At 35.8% G+C, this 27,780-nt stretch overlaps 1 protein-coding gene across 3 annotated transcripts in view; it reads right to left on the reverse strand.

The window, feature by feature from the left end:
- Nucleotides 1-27,780, reverse strand: part of OXR1 (oxidation resistance 1) — a 451,232-nt gene that overhangs the window by 378,091 nt on the left and 45,361 nt on the right. Inside the window, exon 2 of one of the 3 annotated variants that reach the window (XM_074316799.1) lies at nt 17,980-18,071. The exons of the other annotated variants lie outside the window; for them this stretch is intronic. The gene's annotated coding sequence lies outside the window, so the exon portion shown is untranslated. The remainder of the gene's footprint in view (nt 1-17,979; nt 18,072-27,780) is intronic. 3 annotated transcript variants of the gene reach the window in all.

The raw sequence follows: 27,780 nt of genomic DNA on the forward strand, positions 1-27,780 counted from the left end.
TCAAGAACATTTATATTTGGTATTTGAGGCATTTAGGACTTTGTGTGACATAGTTTAATAATGCTTAGATAATTTTCAAAGCCAGATCAATAGGCATTTGAGAAGTTGTTCCATAATGAGAGTTTCCTGTGGGTACAACACTACAAAACTCAAAAATTTGAGTTCTACTCCAGGATGGTGTCAGTAACCTGTGTGATCCTGGGCTAGTTATTTAAGCAATGGCAATCTCGGTCTATCTTTAAAACAAGGAAGTTGAACTAATCATCGGCCCGGGACACCATGAAATAATACATAAGATGTCAATCACTATGCCAATAATATTTATTATTTATCAATATTGTCACCTATAGTCTTTATAAGGTTTAAGATTCTAATGTAAATTGGAATAGCAAATTTGGAAAATAGATTGAGGTTCCTCAAAAATTAAGAATAGAACTACTTTATGACACAGCAATTCTACTTCTGGGTATCTACCCAAAAAATTTGAAAACACTTATTTGTAAAGATATATGTACCTCTGTGTTCATTGCAGCATTATTCACAATTGCCAAGACATGGAAACAACCTTCAGCTGATAACCGGATAAAGAACATGTGTACATATATACAATGGAATACTACTGAGCCATAAAAAAGATGAAATATCACCATTTGTGACAACATGGATGGATCTTGAGAGCATCATGCTAAGAAAAATAAGTCAGATAGAAAAGGACAAGAACCATACAATTTTCCTCATTTGTGAGATATAAAATCAAAAACAACAAATAAACAGAAGAGTTCATAGATGCAAACAACAGAATGGTGGTTACCAGAGGGGAAGGGGGTGGAGGGAGGATGAAGAGGGTAAAGAAGTTCAAATACATGGTGACAGAGGGAGACCAGACCTTGGGTGGTGAGCACATAATTATACAGGTGTTTTATTAGGTTGGTGCAAAGGTAATTGTGGTTGAAAGGGTTAAAAATAATTGCAAAAACCGCAATTACTTTTGCACAAACCTAATATAAATTTGTACAACCGGAACTTATATGTTCCAATGTTCCAATGTTCCAACTTATATGTTCCAATGTTCCAATGTTACCCCAAGAAATTTAATTTAAAACAAAACAAAAAAAGCAGACATAGTGATAATCACCGCCAGCCACCAGACCCAAACCACTGAAGATCAAATCAAGTATTCCTTTGATAAAACTGCATGCGTTTATACATATTATTCAATTGAGAGCTTCCTTGTTTTTCACTCATTGACAGCTGGTTCAGCAGAAAGGCTGCCAGACGCTTGGGTCATGCAGCCAAATCTCATAAAGCATATTGGGCCTCAGGCGATGTAGAGGTGATAACTAAGGACTAAGAAAGAAGTTATCATTTCTAACAAACATAAATTTGATGGTGTGCTGACACATTTAGGCAAAGTATGTTTCAGGCTTCTTTATATGTTTTGTATGTATTTTATGGACAAAAATCTTATTTCTATCAGAAAATCTTAAGCAGGATGGTACGTTAACCAGTACTCTGAAGACAAGTACTACAAAACACAGGCTAAACCTCTACATGCCCCCTAACATGCCCCCTCCCCCAATAACAACCACTAAACTGACTTCTAACAGCACAGAAAGATGTTGCCTGTTTTTGTGTTTTATTTAAGTGGAATAACATAATGTGTGTTATTTGGGGAGAAAAAAAGATTCCAGAATTTTGCTGTAATGCTCTTTAAAGAAATTTGTAAATTTTGAGTCCCTAAATATGAAATTGTATTCCATATAATAGTAACATTAAATGTATTTTGTTATATTCTAGTTAGGTATATAACAATGTTCATTCAATATTTAATTATTCAGAATGCCTTAGTCACAAATCATGATTTAATAATAACATGGTTTACTCTGTATCTCTTTCTCTCTCTCTCTCTCTCTCCTACACACACACACACACACACACACACACACACACACACACACACGGTACATAAATATTCCCCCCACCCCCAGGTCTATAATATTCTATTAGGTATGTCCTATGATTCAGTGACAGTCTATATTTAGAAAATTTTCTGAGTTTTATGATAAACCAATTTCTATAAATGTTGACATATATAGTAAAATATACATTAAACAACTTAAAGAAATTTTAACTTTTCTTAATTTATGGAGTTTTCTTCCTTCTATATCTCTCAGTTTATGTTAGTGTCACATTATACATAGCTCTTACTTTCAGTTTGCTTATTTTGTCAGTAAATCCATATCATGTACAGACCATGTTTAGATTATAAAGTTATTTTCTCATAAGGATTTCTTCCAAACTCTTTTTATTCCTTTAACATGCCATATGATGGAGATATTTTCGCCTTTAAAAAGCTCAATTAAAATCTCATCTGGAAATGAGACTGTTCATGAATCATCTTTGTACTTCTATGCTAATTACAAAACTAAATGTTTTAAGTCATGCTTATAACACAGAGCTATTTCCCAATTAGAAAATTCACTAAGCATATCTGCTAGATGTTAAATTTAAACATATTTGCAAAATGCAAATACAATTTTATTTATGAAGGGTTTCTAATATTCTATCATCATGTTATAGGCATTTGCCTAACAACATTTGAATTAAGCTCAGTGTCTAAATGACTCTTGCGAGCATAAGCCATTGGTCAACATTTCCAGATCATTAAGGAGCCATTCTTGTCCAGTGTCTATGGTATGAAATAACAGGAAGTTTTGTCTACTTGCCACGGTGCCAAAAATTCTCCAATTTGGTATTCATCTCCTAAGAATGGCTATAGGAGTTCACCAGTGATAAAATACTTTCAGAGGAGAAAGCTACAATCAGTGTCCTGGGGCTTACCTTGTGCCTCTCCAAATGCCAGTTAGTAATGAGACTGGGGGCCGGGGAGTGCAGAAAACTGTGCTCTCAATTACTTACAGCTGGTGGACACAATTTGAGTCCATGCATTAGTGTGAATTTAGGCACAAGTTTGCATGTGAAATGTGAAAGTGAGTTGCACACAACACATTACAAAGGGATTGGTGGGTCAGTTATGCCTGGGAAACTCAATTCCTTAATGGCAAGAGCCAGGTCCCTTGACCCCAAAGGGGGTAACTTATAAGGCCATCATCCTGGGTGCCCGGATGGAACCCACCCCGTCTCTGACTGCCACTGCAACCACTGAATGCCTGCAATAAAACTGCTACTCTTCCCTATAGCACGCAGTGAAAGCTGGGTGTCCTTGGTAATCCATGGGCCGGATGCAATGTTTACTCCTCATCTACATGCAGTATGCACTGTGCCCAACCTGGAGGAACTGTGATCTTGTAAATCTGCTTTTTCTGGGCTAGTCTTCCTCCCCTCTCCCTTGTTCTCAATGGGTCTAAGGAAAATGAGATTGGTATTAAAGTCAACTTTTATATTCATATCTTGTGAGTCTGCATTATCTGGGTAAAAACCCACTCTTTTAGAGAAAAATCAAAGACCCTGAATCTAGTTCTAATTCTTCACCCAAAGGATTAGTGTTTAATCAATTTAGGAATCAAATAATCCAGGAATCATTTAGCTCAAATTATTGTCTCTGATTTTCCATCAGTGAACAGTGTGCAAAGTGATTGTGACCAAGCGGGTATGATGGGCTGAAAGAGGGAGAACAGAACGAAAGGTCCAAATTGTCATATCCTCCCATGGAAAACAGTCTGCGGAAGACGCGGCCTTTAATTCTGGATCACAAAGGCTGTGTGAGGATACTAGCAGGCATGCGTTCAGATATTTTTGAGCATTAACTACATACCACGGTTCCGTTCGGAAAAATCCAGAAATCAAAGAAAGAATCTGACTTCACGGAGCTCAAGGTGCAGTGTGGGTGAGAGATGTAAATGAACAATGAAAATATTGCCTCACTGTTGTATGCCTGGGGATTAGAAGAGGGAAGTGGGGGATACAAAGCCACTGAGTAGAGCAGGGAAGGCAGGTCTGGGTGTGTTATGTCAGAGTTTTTAAAAATTGCCAATTGAGACATTTTGAATGAGGGAGGAAACATATGCTAAGGCCTAAGAGCTGAGTATGGCAGGTTTAAATGGTTAGGAATGGCTAAAGCATCAGGGTATGTCTGTGTGTCTGTGTTTAAGCTAGGATATGAAATGAAACAGGAAATTAAGGTATGTTTCAAGACAGGTAATAGGCAACTTTTTTTTTTTAGATATGACACCTAAAATATAAGCAATCAAAGACACATAGATAAGTTGGAATTCTTCAAAATTAAACGTTTTTGCGTATCAAAGGACACTACAAAGAAAGTGAAATGCAATCTACAGAATAGGAAAAAATATTTGCAAGTTGTTTAAGGATCTAGTATTCACAATATATGAGGACTCTTAAAACTCAACAAGAAAAATAACCCAATTAAAATGTGGGCAACTACCAAATTAAAACATTGGCTAGTATGTTTAGAAATTAGGGCTTTCATGCATTGCTGATGAGAATGTCAAAGCTGCTGTGGAAATCAGTTTTGACAGTTACTCCAAAATTCAGGCATAGTGTTACTATGTGACCTAGCAATTCTATTTCTGGGCATGTATAGCAGAGTACTGAAGACATATATTCACACAAATACTCACACACGGAAGTTCACAGAAGCAGTCTCATACTAGCCAAAAAGTGGAAGCAACTCAAATGTCCATCAACTGATAAACGGGTAAACAAAATGTAGTGTATTCATGCAATGGAACACTATCCAGCCATAAGAAGGAATGAAGCACTGACACAGGCTACAACATGGATGAACCTAGAAAACATTATGCTAACTAAAAGAATACAGACAAAAAAGGTCGTATAGTATACGATCATGTCTACAAAAATGGCCAGAATAGGCAAATTCATAGAGACTAAAAGTAAATTATGGTTGCCAGGGGCTAGGAGAGGGAGAAGTGGGAAATGACCGCTAATGGGGATGGAGGTTATTTTGGAGGTGATGCAAATATTTTGGAATTAGATAGTAGTGATGGTTGTACAGGTTTTTGAATATATTAAGAGTCACTGATTTGTACACTGTAAGTGTGAATTTATGGTCTGTGTGTAATATTGCACCTCAATTTTTAAAAAACAATTTAATGAGTCAAAGACACAACAATTTAATGAGGGAGCTGGTGCCAGAACCCAGATCTGCGAATTCCATCTAGGTTCTCACTGTAGTAGCATATTGTACTTCTCATTTTTGGAGGCTCATATACAAATCTTAACCTCTTGAAATGTCACAAATGTATTTCAGAATTGTTCCTTTCTTATTTCTTGGAATACAGAAAACATGTTATGAAAAATTATACAAGTACTCATAACTCCAGCAGCCAGCAAAGGAAATGCAAACTCTACAGACCTAATATTAGGCCTAAGTCGCAATTATAAGGTGCAAGTCTCTAAAACCCAATTTTTTCTTAGCTTTTCCTATGATCAGACCTCATACTAAAAATGCATTCCATTTCCTACTAACAAGTTACTTAGGCATCAGTAAAAATCTAATTTGTTATGACAAGCACTGTGAGTTTCTTAAATATACATGACAAGTTCTTAAGTGTCAGCTTTCCTCCCATAATATTTTAAAAAGTGAAGATCTAACCTGAAGAAGATCCAACTAAACAGAGAAATATGGCAAAGACAGATTCTTAAAACAGTAACAGCCCCAATTTTGAAGCTGTTAATTTATCAGTTTAGCCTAAATTTGCCCTTGATCCCCTCATATTTGCCTCCAAATTCCTAAACGTGACTTGATTTCATAAACTCACAAATCCAAAAATGTTATCATTTATTTTGTGAAAAAAACAAATAAAACAAAAAACTAGTGTGCAAGGAGTGGCGAGGAAGGAGGATAAATGGATACACACACATATACCCTCTTCTTTCTAAGAAATAAACATAATTAATTGTTGCCAAAAGCATTCTGTTAATGATATTTTACATAGTGTTTCCCGTTACCAATTATAAAAAAATTAAAAGTTCATCATAATGGGATTCATGGTATTTCCTTCGGTAGTTCACAAATAATTTCAAAGCCATTCTTTATTGCATTTTTTTAATTTAAAAGCTAATATAAAGACTGTTTTAAATAATTTTATAATTTATCCATAAGACACCTCTAAGACATTGCAATTGCAATGAGTTTGCAAAGGAATTGAATGTATTTGTACGAGTGTTTCAATGAGAAATTCATCTATGGTAACCATACTTGTAATTGTGGAAAACATTTGAAGCAATTTTCAAACACTTTATTTCAATCAACTAATGGGAAATATCCAATCATATCTGCATAAAGTTAATTTTAAAATGTTTTGTTGATATTAGACAATTAGAATACATTACTGTTTTTTGTCACCAGATGAGATGTTTGTTTACTTGAGGACTCAAGATAAAGTGAAGTTAAATAATTATAAAGTAGGGCAAATAGTACTTGAGTAGTAGTTCATAAACTTGTAAACAAGTAACAAGCAGGTCTTGAACGAGACAAGGTATTTATTGTCCTGAAGTGATTCTGGGCAACGCACCAACACTGAATCAATACAATGTGCAGAGTACAATAGTTCCCCCTACTCTGCTGGAGATGTGTTCTGAGACTCCCAGTGGGTGCCTGAAACCGTGGATAATACTGAATCCTATATGTGTTGTTTTTTCCTATATATACATTACTTTTCACTTATAGGAAGAACTTTACAGTTTCTCTTTGTCATATACGAATTACCAGGTTCACTACTACTTGCACTTTGGGGATATTATTAAGTAAAACAAAGGTAACTTGAACACAAGCACTGCAATACTGACGCATTTGATCTGATAACACAGATGGCTACCAAATGACTAATGGGAAGGTAGTGTATGTAGCATAAATACACTGGACAAAGAGATGATTCACGTCCCCTGTGAGACAGACCAGGATGTCTGTGTGAGATTTTATCATGCTACTCTGAATGGTGCATCATTTAAAACTTATGAATTGTTTATTTCTGGAATTTTCCATTTAATAATTTCGGGCTGTGGTTGATCATGGGTAATTGTAACTGGCGAAAGCAAAAACATGGTAAAGGAGGGACTGCTGTAACTACAAAGTCTAACAGATATTTACAATGAACCTTAGTTCCTCTTAGCACCTCATACTTTTCTTAACTTTTCAAAAACCCCAGCTGGTCACCCTTTATCAAAACTAGCTTACAGAGATCAGAGAATTATTATTTCTGAGTCCTTAGAAAAAGTAACCAAGAAGCAGCTACCCATTTTTGTAGAAGATCTGCTTCTAATGCATTTTACTGTGGTCAAATGACCTTGGTTGAATTGATCAAAATGAGAGGTCACTAGCTTTTCACACCTTGATGACACAGCCCGATAAACTCAATAGCAGTGACCTGCACATAATGGATCATGCTGGTGCTCTCCAATGCAGAAAAGGATGGGTCTTGAGAGAACAAGCCATAATCAAGGAAGAGTTCTTAACTCCCAGCAGTCATAAACCCCATCCATCAGGAAAACGAAAATAGGTCCAGAGAAACTTCTACCCATGAGATGATTTTTCTTTTTTCTCTGAATACACTAAATGAACATGCTTTCCTTTTTGTATTAAATTTCTTGGGGTGACATTGGTTAGTAAAATTATATAGGTTTCAAGTATGCATTTCTATGATACATCATCTATATATTGCATTGTGTGTTTACCACCCAAAGTCAATTCTCCTTCCATCACCATATATTTGACCCCCTTTACCTCTTCTACTTCTCCCCTGCCCACCTTACCTTCTGGTAACCACTACACTGTTGTCTGTGTCTATGAGTTTGCGTTTCTTTGTTTGTCTGTACATTTGTTGCTTTTAGTTTTATATCCCACATATGAGTAAAATCATATGGTTCTTGACTTTTTCTGTCTAATTTATTTTGCTTAACATGATAATCTCAAATTCCATCCATGTTGCTACAAATGGCAGTATTTTCATCTTTTCTTATGGCAGAGTAGTATTCCATTGTATATATGTACCATATCTTCTTTATCCAATCATCTATCAAAGGACACTTTTGTTGTTTTCATGTCTTGGCCACCATAAATAATGCCGCAATGAACACAGGGGTACATGTATCTTTTGGGATAAAAGTTTTCAGATTTTTTAAATTATCTAATATTAAATCAAGCTTTAGTTGAAACAGACATGTTGGTCAGAGTAAACTGAGAAGGGCTATGAAAATCATAGCACTTAACCCGAATAACCTATTATGCAACACTTGACACCCATGGCCCTAGGGTGATGCAGTTTCTTCCAGGGAGGCTTCTACATCATCCCCTCATGAGGCTGAATCAAAAGCAAACACATGAGGAAGACAATTCTATTTTGAGAAATGAACAATTATTCCATTCAACATTACATTTTAACAAGTTTTCAACTAAGTGCAAGGGAGCACTGTAAATGCAAGTAAGATATAATTACTAACCTTAAACCGATCGGTCTAGTGGGGGAAAGAGAAGAAGCAGAATGTATAAAGGTCAAGAAGTATAAAATAGGTTGGCAGTTCAGGAACCAAGAAGTCTGCTATAGCTAAATCATAGAGCAGATACCAGAGAGTGGCCAGGATGGAGCGAGGGAGGGAGATAGAATTCAGAGTGTAGCCAGCATCGATTAAGAATGAACTATATGCCAGCTGCTGTGGTAAATGTATCACATACATTTTTGTTTTCACATTTAGTCCTTAAAAAGAGTCTCTACGGCAGATCCTTATTTTGACGACCTAGTACAAATGAGAATGCTTAGATCGAGAAGGTAAATAAACTAATACCTATGCTACCCAGCTGATAAGAACTGTTTTTATTGCAGCTTCCAGATTCCAGGTCCTAAGTCTATCATAAAGGGTCACATGTACAAATACAAGCATTTGCATTTTCCTTGCAGATGAGAAGGTATCATTGATGAGTATTGCACAGACAAGTAGCACAATTAGCTTGACCCCAAAGAATGATGAACCTGACCCCAAAATTGAGCGTGGCATAGAGGGAACAGATGGCAGACAGGCAGATCACTAAGGACCAATGCAGTAATCCAGGTTGGAGACGATGGGGTCATGAATTTGGGCAGCAGAAATGAAAAGGGTCAATGATTCTATTGAATATTAATTCAAACAGAGATATTTTAATTTCTACATCATGACTATGGAATGAGAAATATGCTCTGATAATCCCTAAGATACATACATCAAATGTCCTGGTCTAAAAAAATGGTAGGTGATGCGGAATCCTCTTAGGGTACTATTCCTACTCAGGGAGGTCTTCTTTTTTCCTATTACTTCAGTTTCTATCTTTTATTCTTGGCTCTAACACAAAATTGTCACCCTTTCTATAGATGAATCTCAGAAAACAGGCTGACTGACATTGAACTTTAACAACCCCCAAAGATAGCTTCTAGAACTGTTGTGCTTATGTTCTACCGTGGCCTTCTGGACAGGTATCCCTCCTTTGCTTATTAAATTTATTTTTAATTTATAAAGTGGTTGTTGTTTTTTTTAATTTAAAAGAGAATTTTCCAGGATAGGAGTAAAAACAATAATAAACATGTTATCATAATCTTCCTCTTTATTGTTATGAAACAAATGAAACTAATCTACAAACATCAGTGCATCTTACACCTCCCAAATTCAAAAGGACTCCAGAGTACTCATCTCAGGGCACTGTGTTATGATTCGCAGAGCAACAACAGACTACCATCTTTGAAGTACAACTTGCATCCTGACTGTTTAGCACTTGAAAGAATGCTAGAAGACCAAACACAATATAATTTTTCTTTGATTTGGTTTGTTTATATTTCTCTAGGAGTTATGAATAGGCAGCATCATTAACTGAGGAGATAGCCACTCGACTGGAGGGAAGAACACATGCCTACTTTTTCAGAATAGTTGTATGTGGTCTGAGATTTAGAATGTCGCTTTGAGGAACTTTTACAATGTAAGTAACTAACCTAAGGCACTGTTAGTAGAGAGACTTGCTATTGGCACCCCCTGACTGACACTTGGCATCAAAAGGAACTGCATTAGACACGGGAATGTATTACTGATCATGTGAAGCCCTTGATCCACAGTGTTTGAAGCAACCCATGCCCTTTAAGCCTTCCGGTTCCCATTTTGATTAAGCTAATTTGAACTGAATTTGTGCCACTGCAGCTGAGAGAGTCCTGGTGCAGACCAATGGAAGAACAACAAGTTAGTTTCTTCTCTTTGAAAACACAAAATAATAGAATACTGGTTAAAAAAGGGTACATTATGTAGTGAAATAAGTTTATGTTTTGCTTATCAGTAGATTAATTGGAATTATGAATTATTCATAATTCTTTTGGCACTGAATGACCAACTTTTAGAGAATCCTGCCGTACAAAGTAAAAAAGTATTCTTTTTGGAAGAAACATTTATAAAGAAAGCCAATGATAAAATGATTGATAAATGATAAATCAAAAGAGACTTACTCAAAAGTATACAATCATAGGAACCTAAAGATTTCAACAACATTTAAAACAATGTGGACAGCTGTATTTAGCAAGGCACATTTTCAATTGAGGACAATGGAAAACATGAGTGAATATACTTCATGAATTATGCATTTTATCAGAACCTAATTTGGTAAGCATTCTGACCTCTGCTATTTTTGTGCTGGTGTCTGTTGTACTTCCAATTAATCCGAAAAGAAATTAGCGTGGTAGATAATAAATAATGTTATAATTAAAGACAGAAATCTAACAAACCCTTATAGTAATTTAACATTTAAAAGTGTGACATTAGTTTTGAAATTAAAATGAAATCAAAGAGTAGGAGCAAGAAGTAACTTCTCTCTGGTTCAAGCTGTAATTTTTAAAAAGATATAAAATTGTTCTTCATATTTTTATTCTCCACAAAGTCGTTCAAATATGAATGAACTAAACATAAAATAAAATTATAGCGAGCAATGAGTTAATAATGTAGACTCTGCATTCAAGCTGAATCTAGAACATAAAAGAGTCTGGTGGTTAGAGACAGGTGAAAACTTTTATAGGACACCTTCTTATTGAAATTACAGGCAAGTATTTTCATCATAGATGTGAAACTAAAATGTTTATATATGTATGTGTGTGAATTTTCCTAAAAGTTAAAATGATAGAATGATTTCTCTCATAAAGGAAGTAGTAATGATATATCAATTACAAGTTAATTTCATTTACAAAATATGCACTATTGTATACATATGCACTAAGCAGATAAATTAATAAAAAGGCACCATCTCCTATAAAGTTCAACAAAGCTTTCATGATGTCCCTCAACACTTGCCCACTACCTTTCGAACTTGACTCCCTATTGCTTTCCTCTGATCACCCAGCTCCAGCAAGCTGGCCTCTTCAGTGCTGCTCAAATGTTCCAGGCATGCTCTCGCCTGCACAGATGTTCCCTCTGCCTGGAATGTTCTTTCACCTGATATTCACATGTCTCATACCTCATCCTTTGAGATTTTGTTCAAGTGCAATTTTCAAGAAGGCCCCCCTTGACCATTGTATTCTAAACTGCGTTACAGCATCTCTCAGTTCCCCTCACCCTCCTCTGTCATTTGCTTTCTTTTTATCACCTTTTAACAGACCACATAATTTACTTTTTGTTGTATTTTTGGCTATTCTCCATCTCCTCCTCTCCTTCCTTCTCCTCCTTCATTTTTATTATGTTTTGTGTCTCTGTTCCCACAGAAACGGGCAGGAATCTGTGTCTGTTTTTCCCAAGCACTTAGAGAAGGAGGTTGTAGACATTCGAAAGATATTTCTTGAAGGACTAATTGAATGGTTGAATGCGAAATTTGGAACGAATATAAATACCCTATAGAGCCTACTAGTTTCTAATACCAACTTATAATCATCAAAATGTAATTTAATTAGCAACATTGAGAATTGTGTATAAGAGGAAAACTATAAGTAATTTGGGCCCAGAGAATACAGCGCGGCCCAGAGGATGTCAGAAATGCACCCCCATCCATTTATTTGGAGTTGCTTTTCTCTTATAGGACCTGCAAGTCAAAGAGGAGGGGGGAAAGGAAGAAAGGAAGGGATGGAGGTCATTTCTGTGACCTAATAACCTAGACAATGACTCCAAGACTCACATTTTCAATAATATGATAGATTGAGCTAATGTGCATTTCCCAATTCCTACTACAAACACACAGAAGTGATGGATAAAATATTACAACAAATTGAGCTTGGAAGAAAAAAGGAAAATCCAAAAATGAAGACAAAACAGACAGAATGGTAGCCTCAAGAGCTGCAGATGGGAAACAAGCAGAGGCATAGGCTCTAGAAATGTAGTGGCAGGTATTTACATCCATAATAGCCTAAGGGGTGTGGCAGGAAGCTGGAATAGAGGCACCTTCAAAAAAGCCAGAATTTCCAGTGTTTTATCCCTCAGTGGGAGAATTCTGTACTCTACAGAAGGGACAAAAAGCTTGTTTCTCTTCAAAGTTCTAAATTGAGTAGGGGAAAGAAAGGTTGGTATGGAGGGAAATAGTTTTTCTGATGAAAAACAAAAAACCCACTTTGTCCCCTTGAGGGTACAAAGACCAAATTATACTGACTGTAGAGTTCAGAAATATTGAAGTTGAGAAATAAAGAAAAGGGGCTAGAGGATGATGGAAAAATGCTTTTTAAAATACTCTGGTTTCAGATTTTCCAAAAATAAAACAGTTGTTTGCTCAGAAAGAGAAAATTTTAATCTCAAAAGAGGGTATTTAGATGGAAACATAAATAGTAGAAATGTGTTACACAGAAGAAACCCTAGAAGTAATGATGACCCTTATAGAAAAGATTAAAGTGGAGAATATGTGGGGTAGGGAAGAGTTGAAAGATCTCTGGCTTAGGTTAAAATAAAATTTTCTAATAAGAAGCAAAAATCCACTGGTAACTTTACTCTTTTTTTATCTTCATTGACTAGAGAATGAACATGTTTGTCTTTCAAGAGGTAGAATTTAGGTTAGAAAACAAAACCCACTTTTTTTCAATACATTTTCCTTCTTACCCTTTTTGTCTTATTCCAATTATGCTACAGGCAATGCTGACATTTTCACATCCATGTAAACACAAGAAAATGTGTCTAACCAGAGTATCCCAACACTCATCCTATATAATACTCTAGACCAAGCTGATACAATATCATTTGGGTTTTTCATGTGTTAAAAATAATTTTAAGTCGGTAACCACAAGATGGTCATGGGGGTTTTAAAATTAATTTGGGGAATGTACAGAGGGATAGTGGATGGGGGGAGGGGGTTCACACAGTGTGAGGGATATAAATGATAAACGTCTAAGTTTTGCTTTGTCTTGTGCACCTGAAGCTAATAATAATAAAAAAAAATAAAAAACAACAATTTTAATAAATAGTCCATTTTCAAAACTGCTTAAGAATTTTTAAAAGCAATCTCTATTAATTAATAGAATTCTCCATCTGTAATCACAGATTTAAAATTCCAAAGGATTTTATTATCCAATCCCCTCTTTAATCAGATCAGAAACACAGATTCTAAAAAGTTCCATGCCCATGATCAATTACACAATAGTCGGGAAACTAACCTGGGACTTACGCAATCACATCACAAGGCATTAAAGCAAAGTAAAAATAATGAACTTGAAAGAACAATTTGCTTTGTGGGTACAATGTCAAAAGAATGGAATCACTATGCCTAATTACATCTATTTTGCCTATATATACTATAACTCAGTTTTTTGTTTTGTTGTTTTGTTTTGTTTTTGTTTGGGGTTTTTTTTGGGGGGGGGTAAGGGGAACAGGACTTTATTGGGGAACAGTGTGTACTTCCAGGACTTTTTTTTTTCCAAGTAAAGATGTTGTCCTTTCAATCTTAGTTGTGGAGGGTGCCATTCAGCTTCAAGTTGTTGTCCTTTCAGTCTTAGTTGTGGAGGGCGCAACTCAGCTCCAGATCCAGTTGCCGTTGCTAGTTGCAGGGGGCGCTGCCCACCATCCCTTGAGGGACTCGAGGAGCTGAACCGGCAATCTTGTGGTTGAGAGCCCACTGGCCCATGTGGAAATCGAACCGGCAGCCTTCTGAGTTAGGAGCATGGAGCTCTAACCGCCTGAGCCACCAGGCCAGCCCCCGTTTTGTTGTTATTTTATTTGTCATTGTTTTATTTTTGCATTTTAGCCATGTTCGTTAATTGATTTACTTGAAAATAAATTCATTGAGTTCTTACTGTAGTTCTGGTTCTGTGCTAGACACTGAAGAACCCCCTCCCCCCTGAAAAAAAGAAGGCTAAAGTTCTGTTAGTGCTTTGTGTCTTCTCTGGCCTAACATACACTTACTGATTATGATCTTGTCTAAAATTGCCAAGTAACCACCTATTTTCACGTCACTTTGAGTTTCTAAAAACTAGCCTCAATTAAATGTTGCTTCTAGGTTTATGTCATACATATACCATGTGGCAGGTTCTGCTCTAGGTACTGGGGACACACCTGTGAAGGAGATAAACTCCTGGCCCTCATGGAAATTGCATTATAGAGCAGTGGTTCACAAACCTGGCTGTAAATTGGTGTAATCTGGAAAGTTTTAAAAACCTGATTCTGGTTATACCCACAGATATTATGATTTAATTGGTCTGGGGACTGGCCCAGGCATCAGGAGTTTTAACAGCTTCTCAGGTGATTCTAATGTACAGCTAAGGCTGGGGACTTCTGGTCTAGTAAGTTCACTTGCATAATCTTTGACTTTAGTTTTACTTGATTTCTTATTGTCCATAATTGTAAGTATAACAACTTCTGAATCTTGTGAATCCTTGTAGAGAATTATCGAGCCTGAGGGTGGTCTTGGAGACCCCCAACACCCAGTTTCTAAGGCCCATGGTCAAGTCTTACTCACTTGGAAGCTTTTCCTCATCCACCCCTCTTTGCTTTACCCCTTCTTTGCCACTAAATTGCATATTGTCTTATCCTTTCCTATGGTTCATTGATTTTTTTCATTTAATAAAATCTTACTGCCCCAACCAGATAATTACAGAACTCTTGTGAATAATGTATATCCAATGCTAAGCCCATTTCAAACATCCAATAACAAATCGGTTATATTAAATTAAATTACTGGCAACTTTAATAAAACGTTAATCAAATACTTCCAGACTTTGCAATTCAAAGAAGATGGTTACACTGAAAATATTTGTTTCTATGCTACACTGAAAATCAAGTATCAAAAGCAATGATAGCCCCCCCCCACCCCCAGCCCCAACTAGCTACCCCTACTGGTAAGTGAATAATACATTATGGTCATGTCATTAGCAGAATATTTTTTTCTCTCCCTTCTACTTAATTGTTCACACATGCAATGAACTATTTGAATATACTAATAAAGTTTCATGGTAAGTTGGTAAAAATGAGATCAACTCAGAGTCCAAAAATATCTTTATATGAAGCAAGCCCTATTCTACCAGTTCTTTGCAAAGGGCGCTCAAATCTCTATGTTTTCATTTTATCATTTACTATCCATTTAAATATATTTCAGGTGCTTTTTAAATCATAAAAATATTACGAATATGCTTTCACTAAAAAGGATCATAAAGATAATCAAGCTCACTGAGGAAATGGAAGCTCAGAAAAGTTGAGCGATTTGGTCAAAGACATACAACAATTTAACGAAGGAGCTGATAATAGAACTAAGGTCTCCCATTTTCCATCTATGTTCTAACTGCAGTAGCATATTGTACTTTTCAACTCTGGAGGATCATATACAAATCTTGAAATTACACAAACATATTGCAGAATTGATTCTTTTTTATTTTTTGATATTAAAAAAAAAAGTTACTGGAAAATGCACAAGTAATTCCAACAGCCAACAATGTACTTCCCAAATACTTCTGGTAGTAAAATGCTCCCCAAATATTTCTGGGAAACAGAGACCAAAGGGATGATTATCAGAGAGGAAGGGATGGAAGGATGGGTAATAAAGGTGATGGGGAATATAGTCAACAATGTTGTGATAAATTTGCATGGTGACAGGTGATTACTAGAGTTAGTGCAATGATCACATTGTGAGGTATAAAAATGTCAAATCACATTATTGTACACCTGAAACTAATATAAGTACTATATATTGCATATGAACTATATTTAAATAAAAAATAAAAAAGTGTGCCCATCGCTTGGTTGCTGCCATGTGGCTTCTGCTTTTTCTTTTCTGCCACAGCCCCCTCTAGTGGGTAATGCCTGGTCCAATATTAGCACATGCTGGATACTGACCCCAGATATCTACATGACTTGCAGTCACCCACAGCACTTTCACTGGGTGCCATTTTCAGTTGGACTTAGGCTTGCTGGTACCCCTGGATGTAGCCACTGTTGCTGGGTTCTTCTGCCAGTTCTGGGGGGTATTGCTGTTTCATATCAGACACCATGGTTATCACTTGCCAGACACTGAAATCTCCCTTTAGGTAGACGAGATATACTAAGTCCCTCAAATGCAAGAATTTATGTGATAGAGAAAAACCAAAGTATATGACACCATTTCTTACGTATTATTACGTCAAACAGTCTTAGATAGAGCCATTCTTCTCCCTGGAACTCAAATATTAATTAATGAGAAGATCTAAGAGTAAAGATACCAGGCTATTCATTCCAGCAAAATTACTCCAGGCTTTGCTCCTGGGTCAAACTGTTAGTAACAGGGTTATGTCTTTTCCCTAGAAAGTGCCCCAGTTTCTCATCCAAATGGAAATCACAACAGTGGTTGTCATTTTCCAATCAATACACTAAGGGGACATTCTTCCATTGGTACAACTGGTTTACCTTGGGAATGCTTCCTGGACAGGTGGGAAATGGAGGGAGACATGCGGCAAGTAAGTTGAATTTTTTACAGAAGATGTGATCAAAAGATGGTACATTCCCACCAAATATTATAATTATTAGCGATCACAGTCAAAATATTCATTCAAACCTGTTACAGTTCCAAAGATTCCAAAGCAAATAACTATATATTTGGTATCTCAGGGTCTAAAACATCAGTCACATTGATGATGACTGCTGGCTATATATATATGTCTCTTTATAATTTCATTTTATAAGCAACAAAAATAAATTGGAAGCAATAACATTATCTAAATGTACTCTTCTACAGACCTTCATATACAAATGCTTTCACCTTTAAAGACAATTTTATCTTATAGCAAACAATAAAAATGATATAATTATATAATACCATTTAATCAAATAATCTGGATATTTGCATATAAATATAAATGTAAAACATATGTTAAAGTTTTCTTTATATGGACATCTTCCTAAAACATTCAGATTCAAGTGAAAAATATCAATCAAGGAAAATAAATGTGACTGGCAAACTTCAGGTTGACTCAAGAGTTGATTTGTATTAATAACGGCCGTGATAATGGATAACAGTTACAAAGCAAGTGCTTTATTCTTTCTTCTACATCATACACTGTTCTTTAGCATAGCAATGTTTTGTTATTGTTGTTTTTACTTAGTTGAGAAATGAAGCTAAAAGTTGTACAAAGAGGTGTTACAACAAATATATTTTCCAATTAATAATCTAGTCTTCTCAACAAAAAGTTAATATGAAGTTTTTCCAACATCAAATACTGTAGATATTTGGTAGTTCCCAATCAAAAAGGTGTTTATTTCACAACTATAGCATAAATCATCATTCTAGAAAATAGACCTTTATCAAGAGAACTAAAAGCAACTTCTAACATCAGTTCAAATGAACTTTGAAGTAGAATCTGGGGTCTGTGACTCTGGTTGGTTGGAAAGGCTGAATGTGAAGGAAAAGCTACACTTTTTCCTTTCTACCTCACTCTTACTTCTCAATGCTCACCTAATATCCTTCCAAAACAGTCTTCACGCCGTCTAGAAATTGGTGTAAAGGTTCATCTTTCTATTTAGTAACGTCTAGGGTTGCTTGGTCGATCTGTTCCTTTTACCCCCCACCCACTCCAACCTCAATCTGCACCTCCAACTTCTGCTTCTTACCTGTTCCTGTTATACCTTGAACCATATACTATTGCCAGTCACACAACTGCTCTTGGAGGACGCTTCTCACCATAAAGACTCCATTTCTTTAACTGTAGCAAGAGAAACAAGCAAGGGCAAATCATGTAGGGCCTGCTGGGAAAAGAAAGGAGATTGGATTTAATTCCTAAGTGCAGTGGGTAGCCACTGAAGGTGTTTGAAGAGGTGAGGATATAAGTTGATGTATACTTTAAAATGAATCAATACGGATGAATCTCAAAAACAATGTTGAAAAATGAAGCAAGTCAGAGAAGAACGAATAACTCCAAAACAAGAGTACCAATTTATCTACTATTTAGGAATACAATTTTATTTTTTAAAATGAAATAAAAAGCAAAGAAATGATTAACACAAAGAAAATAAAAGAAGAAAAAAGGAAAGGAAAGGAAAGGAAAGGAAAGGAAAGGAAGGAAGGAAGGAAGGAAGGAAGGAAGGAAGGAAGGAAGGAAGGAAGGGAAGGAAAGGAAGGAAGGAAGGAAAGGAAAAGGAAGGAAAGGAAAAGGAAGGAAAAGAAAAGAAAAGAAAAGAAAAGAAAAGAAAAGAAAAGAAAAGAAAAGAAAAGAAAAGAAAAGAAAAGAAAAGAAAAGAAAAGAAAAGAAAAGAAAAGAAAAGAAAAGAAAGACAGCTGCAGCCATTTCCTCTTAGGCAGCATTCTGGAAGAATATGAGTATTTGAGAGAGTAACTCCCTTAAGATAAATGGGTTTGGTTCCTCAGTAGCTTTGGGCAGGAGGAAGAAAGGCGAATATGAATATGCTGTAAAAAAAATCAAACTATCAAAGTCATTATATTTTTCTTTGAAAAATGAATTGTCAACAAAAAACATTTAATATAGGAAAAATATATTTAAAGCCATTGGTTCTTTGATCAATAAGTAAAAGTTTTCCAAAGCTCTGTTTTGGTAAATTGTGATTCCAAAGTCCATTTTGCCTAAAAAAGATTGTTTTCAACATATAATTTGTAGAGGGAAAATGAATCTTAGATTTGAAGAAAGTTTGTGCTTATCACATGAAGTGCTATACATTTATGTTACTAAGTCTTATACATGTTAAGCAACATGTTCCGCTGTCAAAAGCTGTAAAAAAAGTAGTAACTGTTGTCAAGAATGACAGAGAAAGAAAAAGACAAAAGAGAGAGAAGGAGAATGAAAATTACAAACATAGAGTGATTTCATACCTGTGACCAAGAGATTACTTGTAGAAAGAAGTATACACCGAGAAATTCTTAGCTGATAAAATACTACCTATGTTGTCCTAAATCCTAAATGGAAGGACATATTCAATTAGCATCATTGTAAACAAGGCAGTGAAATTATGGGACAAACTGTAAAGTTAAATATAAGTTTTCTTAATCATTCCACTTCTCCCCTTCTAAAGAAGATTTTGGCTATCTTGTCTTTGTGGGCTAATCAGAGGTAAATTAGAGACACAAATATTTAAAGAAACCAAAATCTATGGCAAGGAGATCCTTAAGGCAGAAGTGAGCAATGAGAAAAGAAAATGTCTGTGAGGACATTGGGGGAAAGAAAGTGGGATACGGTGAAATGGAAAGTCCCAGAACATTATGAAGAGAGATGTGAACACGTAAGTACAACTTCAGAGACAGGATTTTATGTGATGTGTGATGTGACTGCATCATTGGGTTTTAATAATAGTTAGAACTGCTCCATGACCTGCAGCTGGAGAGACTGAAAAGAGGTATTCCCTGAAAAGAGGTACAGACTTACAGAGTGTAATTTCACTCAGCGTCTCAGCCTCATTCCAGACCACAAAAGAACACCTCTCAGACTGCCTTGAACTTAGAAATAGGGAAAAGAACCTTAATCCATCACAGGCCCTCCCATCCCCGCCATCTAAACTTCAAAGACGACAAGAAATACTGCTGATCAACAATTATTCCTAATCAAAAAAAGTTTTGTTGATTTTCAAATTGGGCTCACCAGCCTATTAAATGCCCACAGTATAAAAAAAATAAAGGATCACCTTTATTCCTCCTGCCCAAAGCTACTGAAAAACCCATTTATCTTCAGGGAGTTATTCTCTCAAATACTCGTTTTCCCCCAGAATGCTGCCTAAAGGGAAATGGCTGCAGCTGTTTCTTAATGTAATTTTTGTCAGGAAGATAAGTTTCCTCATTGGAGGAGTAAATGGAAGAAGAAAAGGCTTCTTCAAACTGTCATATTTCACAAGAAAAAGGCCTTTTAAAATTCCCTGGGAGTGTGATTTTTCCTCACAGACTAAAAGAGCTTTAATTGCCCTACTTCAAGATGGGCAAGATAGGCCTTGTTTCTTCAGCCCAAACAGAGACAAAAATTTAGTTCTCTGAAAGCCTACTCCTCTTCTATTGAATCGCTTTCCCTCTGGATATAAAGTTGGCTAATCACCAGTCTGAAAATGTGCTACCTTTGGTGGAATGCGATTTTCTTTAGTCGAAGGAACATCATTTTTCAGCGTGTCCTTCTGGCTCCTTGGCAAAGGGGTAGTTAGCCTGCTCTTTTATCTTTTTCTCTGGCTCCACTTAAGTGCCACCAGCTAGCTACATGGAAGGCTTCTGGATAGAAACCAACTCTAAATTACTTCCGCTAGAAGATCTTATGGAAGTCAGAGCCTGTAAAGCACTCAGTTTAAAGAGAAGGGTATGATACACTGTAGCTAGTGCAATTAGTCTTGTAAGGAATCTTAAGGCGAAGCTAGAACATGGCAGCAATGTAAATTACCTTGGGAATATACAGAAATAGAAATATTAACTATTTAAATAGTCCATCCCCTGAAACACTAAGATTAATATATTCATATAAAAGGGAAGATATTTTGGATATTTTCTTCCTCGTGTATTAAAATGGCTGTTGACAACTGTAGATAGACCTATGATTCAGTTCAATTATTTATCTCTTTCACCATGTCAGGCTCTAGTGATAAAAAGATAAATACCTATATTGTTCCTGCTCTCCAAAAGAATAATGAAAATAGCAGAAAAGCAAGTATCCTATAATATTAGTGCAATACATGCCATACTTGTGATGTAAATGAAGGAGTGAAGGAATGCAGATGAGGCAGTAAATAATTTGGCCAGGAGATAGGAGAGAGAAGGATGCAAAAGCCTTCACTTGAGGGGAAATTTGAGCTGAGCTTTGAGAATAATCAGAATTTGCTAGACAAGAAAGTGACGAGAGAGGTATTTCAAAGACAGCGAAAGTCTAAAACACTTTGAGAAAAGGCAGACAGGTTGAGGAGCATAGGAAGCAGGGAGAAAGGGTAAGAGAAGATGCTAACAAGACAGGTTTTTTGTAAATCCTGAATACCACACACAAAAATTAAAGCTTTCTTTCAGGCTTTGAGGAGATGTTAAAGATTTCTGATCAAGGAAGAACCATCGAATAAAACAACTGGCCAGAAAGATTACCATGACTTTGTCATTTAAACTAAACTTGGAACAAACGATATTGCAATAAATATTATATAACATAGCTTTTTAAAAACATTCTCATTTAGTGATATTTTAATCAGTTCTAGGGTGGGACAGAGGAGAAATCCTAACAAATTACTTTAAACTTTTCGTTTTGTGTTGTGTTTACATTCAGGCAACAAAGCAATTGATATTTTTAAAATTTATCAATTTTGTTACCATAATTCTCAAGGCTGGATTTCTGTTTAAGAAGCCTTTGTGTATAAGCATCACATATACTGCATATTTATAAAGTTTATATAAGAAGGACTGGAGTTTAATAATATAATCATAATTATTTGTCAGAGCTGTTTGGAATATATTAATCTTATCTTCACATTTAATATTATTCTTTACATAACAGGTTTATTTTCTTTGTTAGTCTTTCCTCTGTGTCCTCTTTTATGGGCGGAAGATTAGAATCTTGATGTACTTCATTGTGGCTGAGTGCAAAAAGAGAAGTTTTTTCTAAGTTTTAATTTTTAGAAAAACAATAAAAACTCTCTAATTCCTTTGGCGGGATTTAGAAAACAAGGAGGGGGTAGAGAAAGAATGAGAGTTCTCCTCCTGAAAGATATTCTGAGGCATACTGCTGTGTAAATTAAATCCTACAGCTGCTCAAAACAGGAAGTACCCAGAAGCACTGTGTTGTGTAATGGGAGAGGAGCTCGCCTTTTTTTTGACCGACTTGCTCCAATGATGTTCTAGCTAAAAAGTCATCTGGGGGCATGAGCTCAAGGAAAATATACCTTAAGTTTATACTTTATGCAAAATGCATTACTATGATCAATAATTTAAATGAGATCTTAGACTAGTCACTTGCACAAAAATTTCTTTACACACACACATATGTAATATGTAATATAAATATAAAATCAGTCGTATTACACAAAGTTTAATGTTAAAAATCATTGAGGGTATCTTGCAAACTTGGTCATAAAATTGCAGTTAAAAATGTTACTGTGTCTTTTCAAAGAGAAAATAAACATATCAAATCACCTAGCCTGTTTTACCTAAGTTTTGAAGGGAGAAGTTCAACATTGAATCTTTACAGGGATCCAAATAAAATAAAGAACCAAAGATGTGATTTAACATTATAGGTCCATTTATCTTCCTTTGTAAAAACAAAAAAGTACTGTAAGTAAATGGTTATAACCCTCAATGATCAAAAGAGGTAAGAAGATGGCAGATAAATGCAAAACGTAATGAGGTAGGATTGTCCAAAATGCCCTGCATGTCTTCAGTCTAGATTCTTTCAATAAAGATTGATTACAGCCTTCAAGGCAGAATGAATGTCATTATTCTTCAGATATCCCATCCTAGGAGGCTAAAGTCCTCCCTGGCTATTTTCATTAACCTGTGTTTGTCCATACCTGACACAGAGAAAAAGAAGCTTTAAATCACATGCTTCGTAAGTGTACCCTTATATAACCGAAGCAACAGCTAGGTTGGCACTAGGATAAAATCATCCACTATGGGTGCCTATTATTTCTCCAATGGTCAGATTTTCCTTTACACATTTGGTCTGCAATGTTGGGCCACTATAATGATAGAAATGTCCTAGGATTTACTACAGCTTTTAATTTGACAAAAATTACTATAAATTCACACAAACCATTCAGGACCAACTGCCTCTCTAAATGGTCTATCCTACAGATACCATTTTTAAATGCCTTTGAGAAACAAAGTTTAAAAATAATACACATACCAAAAAAAGGTTTTTCCATATACTCTACATGGTTCTTGTTTTCAATTTGGCTCATTTTTATTTATTCTTTGTGGAATTAAGGGATAGTGTTAAATAAAAGTAGAGATGCCCTTCTCTGACAAAGAGAATCAGAAGTTCTTTCTGTACCCATTGTCATGCAGGCTTTTTGAGCCTCAGTTTTCTTTCAATGAAATGCAGAAAATAAGAGTTGCTTATATGATAGAGTACAACGTTTTGCTATGTTACTCGTTATATTTTCTACTGCATTTCTTTGATTCTAAGGTGCCATTGATTGTAAGTCTTGCTGGTGAATTAATAACAGCTTTTCTGAACATTTCTGAAATGTTAAATGAGCAAAAACATGAGCCTGAGAATCAAGAAAAAAGGTTTTTTAAGGCGATTTTCAGCTAGACTTTAAAGATCTCCAACTATAAATTAGTTTGTCAGGAGGATGTCCAATTGTAGAAGGTTCCAGATATTTTATCTTACTTTTTTTAAAAAGAAAATCAAATAAGTTAATTTCTGTGACAAATTAAAACTTAAAATATTACTAAGGTTGACATACAATATTATTCTACTTCAGCTCTTCAGGTGTATAGCTCATTGGTCAGGCATCTACACAGTTTATGACGTGATCCCCCTGGTAAGTCCAGTACCCATCTGGCACCTTACATGATCTTTACAACATTGTTGATTATATTCCCCCTCCTGTATTTCATATCCCTGTGACTATATTGTGTCTATAAGATGTCAGAGAGGTCGTAGCTTGGGGAGGGGTGTTATTACTGTGAGGGGTGTAAACGTCTATTAAGTTGCTTTGTACACCTGAAATTAATAATAAATAAATAAATAAATAAATAAAATATTACTAAGGTAGGGAATGGGGGAAGAAAAATACCATTTATTTGCTACTGGCTGTTTGTCCTGTGCGATGTGTTTTATAGAAAGTTCTTTCATTTAAGATTCATAACAATCCTATGAATACAACTTTATCCATTTATGTTGAAGGAAACTCAGGCTTCAAAGAGATAAAAAAAAAAAAAAAATTTGACCAAAACAGGACATCCAGTAAGTGGCAGAATAGTGCTTCAAATAGTCTAAGGTCCTTTCCATTATAATGCCTCTTCAAGAAATGCCAACTTGACAAGTTTAGAAAAAACAAACACTCTGCTAAAATATACTTTCATCTGCTTAAAACAATTTTCTTAGAAATATATTTTTCATTTTATTTCAAGGATATTTACTCTCTGATCACTAATACTAAAGCCAATGTGATGTGCAGAGATAATTCAGTTAAGATGCCATTATTTTCACATAAATCAGGATATTCTTTCTTTAATGAGATTTAACAACAAATTACTAGCATCTATCCCTGTCTATACTTGCCAGGAGGTAGTTAGCAGCCAGAAGGCAGTTGTGTGAAGCCAGGCAGAGCTGGGTTTGAGTCCTTGCTTCAGTTACCAGGGGTGGAACCCTGGACCACTTACTGAGTTTCTTTAATGTCATCATTTACGAGTTCAGGTTTGTAAAGCTCTTAGCCCACTGCCTGGCACAAAGGAAGCCCAGCTGATTCATTCCATAAATATTTTAAATGTTACTGAGGTATATGGCATATAAAAGGGAATTCAAAATTTCAATGCATTTAACTTTAGCTTAGGCAGTAAGCAAAGTGCACTCAGTGTCTTAAATGGAGAGGTAATTAAACCTAATATTAGATTCAGGCATATTATATTCAGGTCCATCCCTAATTAACATATCAAATATTGCTTTCCCTTTAAAATTGGAGAAGCCCTGGTGAAAAATGCACCGTTGTCCATAATATGCAAGTTTTTGTAGAGGTCACACCTTGATCAACACATCAAGAAAAAAAGTGAACTTTAGTTTGCAGTCAATGAGAAGTACCTATAAAGGGGCTTTCCAGCATCTGTCCCATACTCACTTCCTGACACACTCCTAGAGGAAAAAGAGCTCCCTGCAACTTTGGATTTGTATAAAATATTCCCTGTGGGTGCACCATCATCATGTGCTCTGTGACCACCAGCACTAAGAAAACCTGTAGAGCTATGTTTACAGACTTATAATTTCCTGAATTTGCTCACAGATTTTTTTTTTTTTCCACATGACACCTATCAAAAAAGTACTATGGAAACATCGTCCAGAATTTAACAGTCCTCTCTTAAACCCCCACTGGAAGGTTCACCAAAAATCTCCTCTTTAACTTCTAGTAAAAGTAATGGTATTCTGGATCTCCTCATACGTTTTCAGAAAAATGATGCTACAGAGGCATGGAGGTACATGTTAAATTGTAACTAGTTTACTGTTGAGGGCTACCGGATGAGAAGAGCATATGGCAGTGAGTCTTACACTTCCTACCTACATGAGACGTTTGAGTTCCATAAAAAGCTATCTGATTTTTTTTTTTTGGCACTGGATTCCTGCCATAGAAATAATATATTTTTAGGCTGTGATATGGCTGGAAGAATTCATTTTGTCCTAGCAAGAAGCAGTAAAAACTCCACTGGACTAGGGATTCTCTCTCATCACAAAATAACAATATGTATTTTTCAATGGATAATTGTGCTTGTAATAGAAAAAACGTCTCCACAGTAAAACATGGTGTCAGGTTACTGGACAACAACTTAGGAAAATTGCTTTAAATTCAAAACATCCAAATGAAAATCAAATGACCATGGAAAATAGTGTGACTCATTTGCATGTTTCTACATTCTACTGCAAGACAGAATATGCTGCACTCTAATGATATTTGTTTCCAGTGGATTTAAAATTAAAATTACAACTTTCTCAAAAAAAAAAACAACACACAAAAAAACAAAGTATGCACTTAGGGAATTTTAAAAGTTCCAAGAATGAACTTGTAGCTCTAACAGCATTATGTAAAGTTATAGTAAAAATTCACCAATCTTGAAGGTAGTCATGATAATAGCAACTATTTCTCAACAAGGAAGAAGCCAACATTCCATCACCCTGAAATAGTATTTCACAGAGCATTATGACTATTTGGAGAGCTAGAATGAAAAACGCATACTGAGGGGAAAAAATCAAGATCCTCTATACCTCTTCAAATTTCACTTTGCTTAGTGGTCTCTGATGCTGTTTATGATCACATGATTCTAATGACCACATTTCTAAATAAGAAAATATCTCCAAAATACATGCTATGCAGTTTAAAGGATTGGCTCTTCGAAACAGAAGTCTCTGTTTTGGTGTCATCTGATTATTTGGCCTACCCAGATTAAACACCAAACATATACACAATGTAGATATCCTTTATTAACATCTGAAGGGATAATTTTAAGTTCAACTCATTTATAGAGTCTTTACAAGACTCTAATATTATGTTATATTATATTATATTAATTATATAGACTCAATCTTGTATTATATAAGACCCAGTATTATATTATATTAAAATAAGACCCAGGACTTGTATTAATTTTTGTTCCAAAAGACGCATTAGAGCTGATGGTCCAGCTAGGTCTTATTTTCGGGGAAACACGGTAGGTTGTTGGGTTAATCTAAGCTTTATAAATAGCTTTCAAGAAGCTATCTTTTATTTTGATTCTTCACAAGTAACATCATGAGATTTAGTTCATCTAAGTGCATTTATCTAAGTCACTGAGAGTACTATAGACTGAATATTTGCATACCCCAAAAATTCATGTTGACACTTGATTCTTAATGTGATGGTGTTTTTGGTGGGTCTTTGGGGGTGATTAGGCTATGAGGGCTTTTATAAGAGACCCCATTAGTGCTCTTATAAGAGATCCAAGAGAGCTCCCTTACCCCTTCTGCCATGTGAGGACACAGTGAGAAGATGGCCACCTATGAAGCAGTTAGCAGTTCCTCAGCAGACACCAAACCTGCTGGCACTTTGATCTTGGATTTCCCAGCCTCCAGAACTGTGAGAAATAAATGTCTGTTGTTTATAAGACCCCAGTCTGTGGTACTTTGTTATAGCAGTCATAGCAGATAAAGACAGACTAACCCAACAAGTGAGGGAGCCTGGATAAATATCCAATGTGGTAGCCAACGTCCAGTATGACCTGCAGTGATTCTTGCCTCTTAAAATTCATCCCCCGTGCATCCTCTCCCACAATGAATAGAGCTAGCTGATCTAACAAAATGTGGTGGAGATGAAGGAGCGTGGCATCTGAGGCTAGGTCATAGATGACATTGTGGCTTCTGTCTTATTTTCTTGGCTTGCTCACTCTGGCAGAAGCCAGGCCCCATGTCATGAGGACACTCAAGCATGGAGAGGCCCAGAGGGGAAAGAACTAACACCTCTTGCCAACAACTATCACCAGGTGAATGAACACATCTTGGAAGCAACCCAAATAAAGCCTTCAGATGACTGCAGTCCTGTCTGGCAAATTGACTCAATCTCGTGAGAAGCTTTCAGTCTGAGCATCCAACTAAGCCACTTCTAAAGCCTTGACCCATAAAAATTGTGTGAAATGATAAATATGAATTGTATCTTTAAGCCATTAAATTGTGGGGTAATTTGCTGCACAGTAATGGATGAATATACCCAACATCTCCAATCCACAGTGTTTTGTAGTTTTGACTGTTGCATTTGTTTTATAAGTAAGGT

Source organism: Rhinolophus sinicus, linkage group LG12 (assembly GCF_036562045.2).
Source record: "Rhinolophus sinicus isolate RSC01 linkage group LG12, ASM3656204v1, whole genome shotgun sequence".
Lineage (NCBI taxonomy): Eukaryota > Metazoa > Chordata > Mammalia > Chiroptera > Rhinolophidae > Rhinolophus > Rhinolophus sinicus.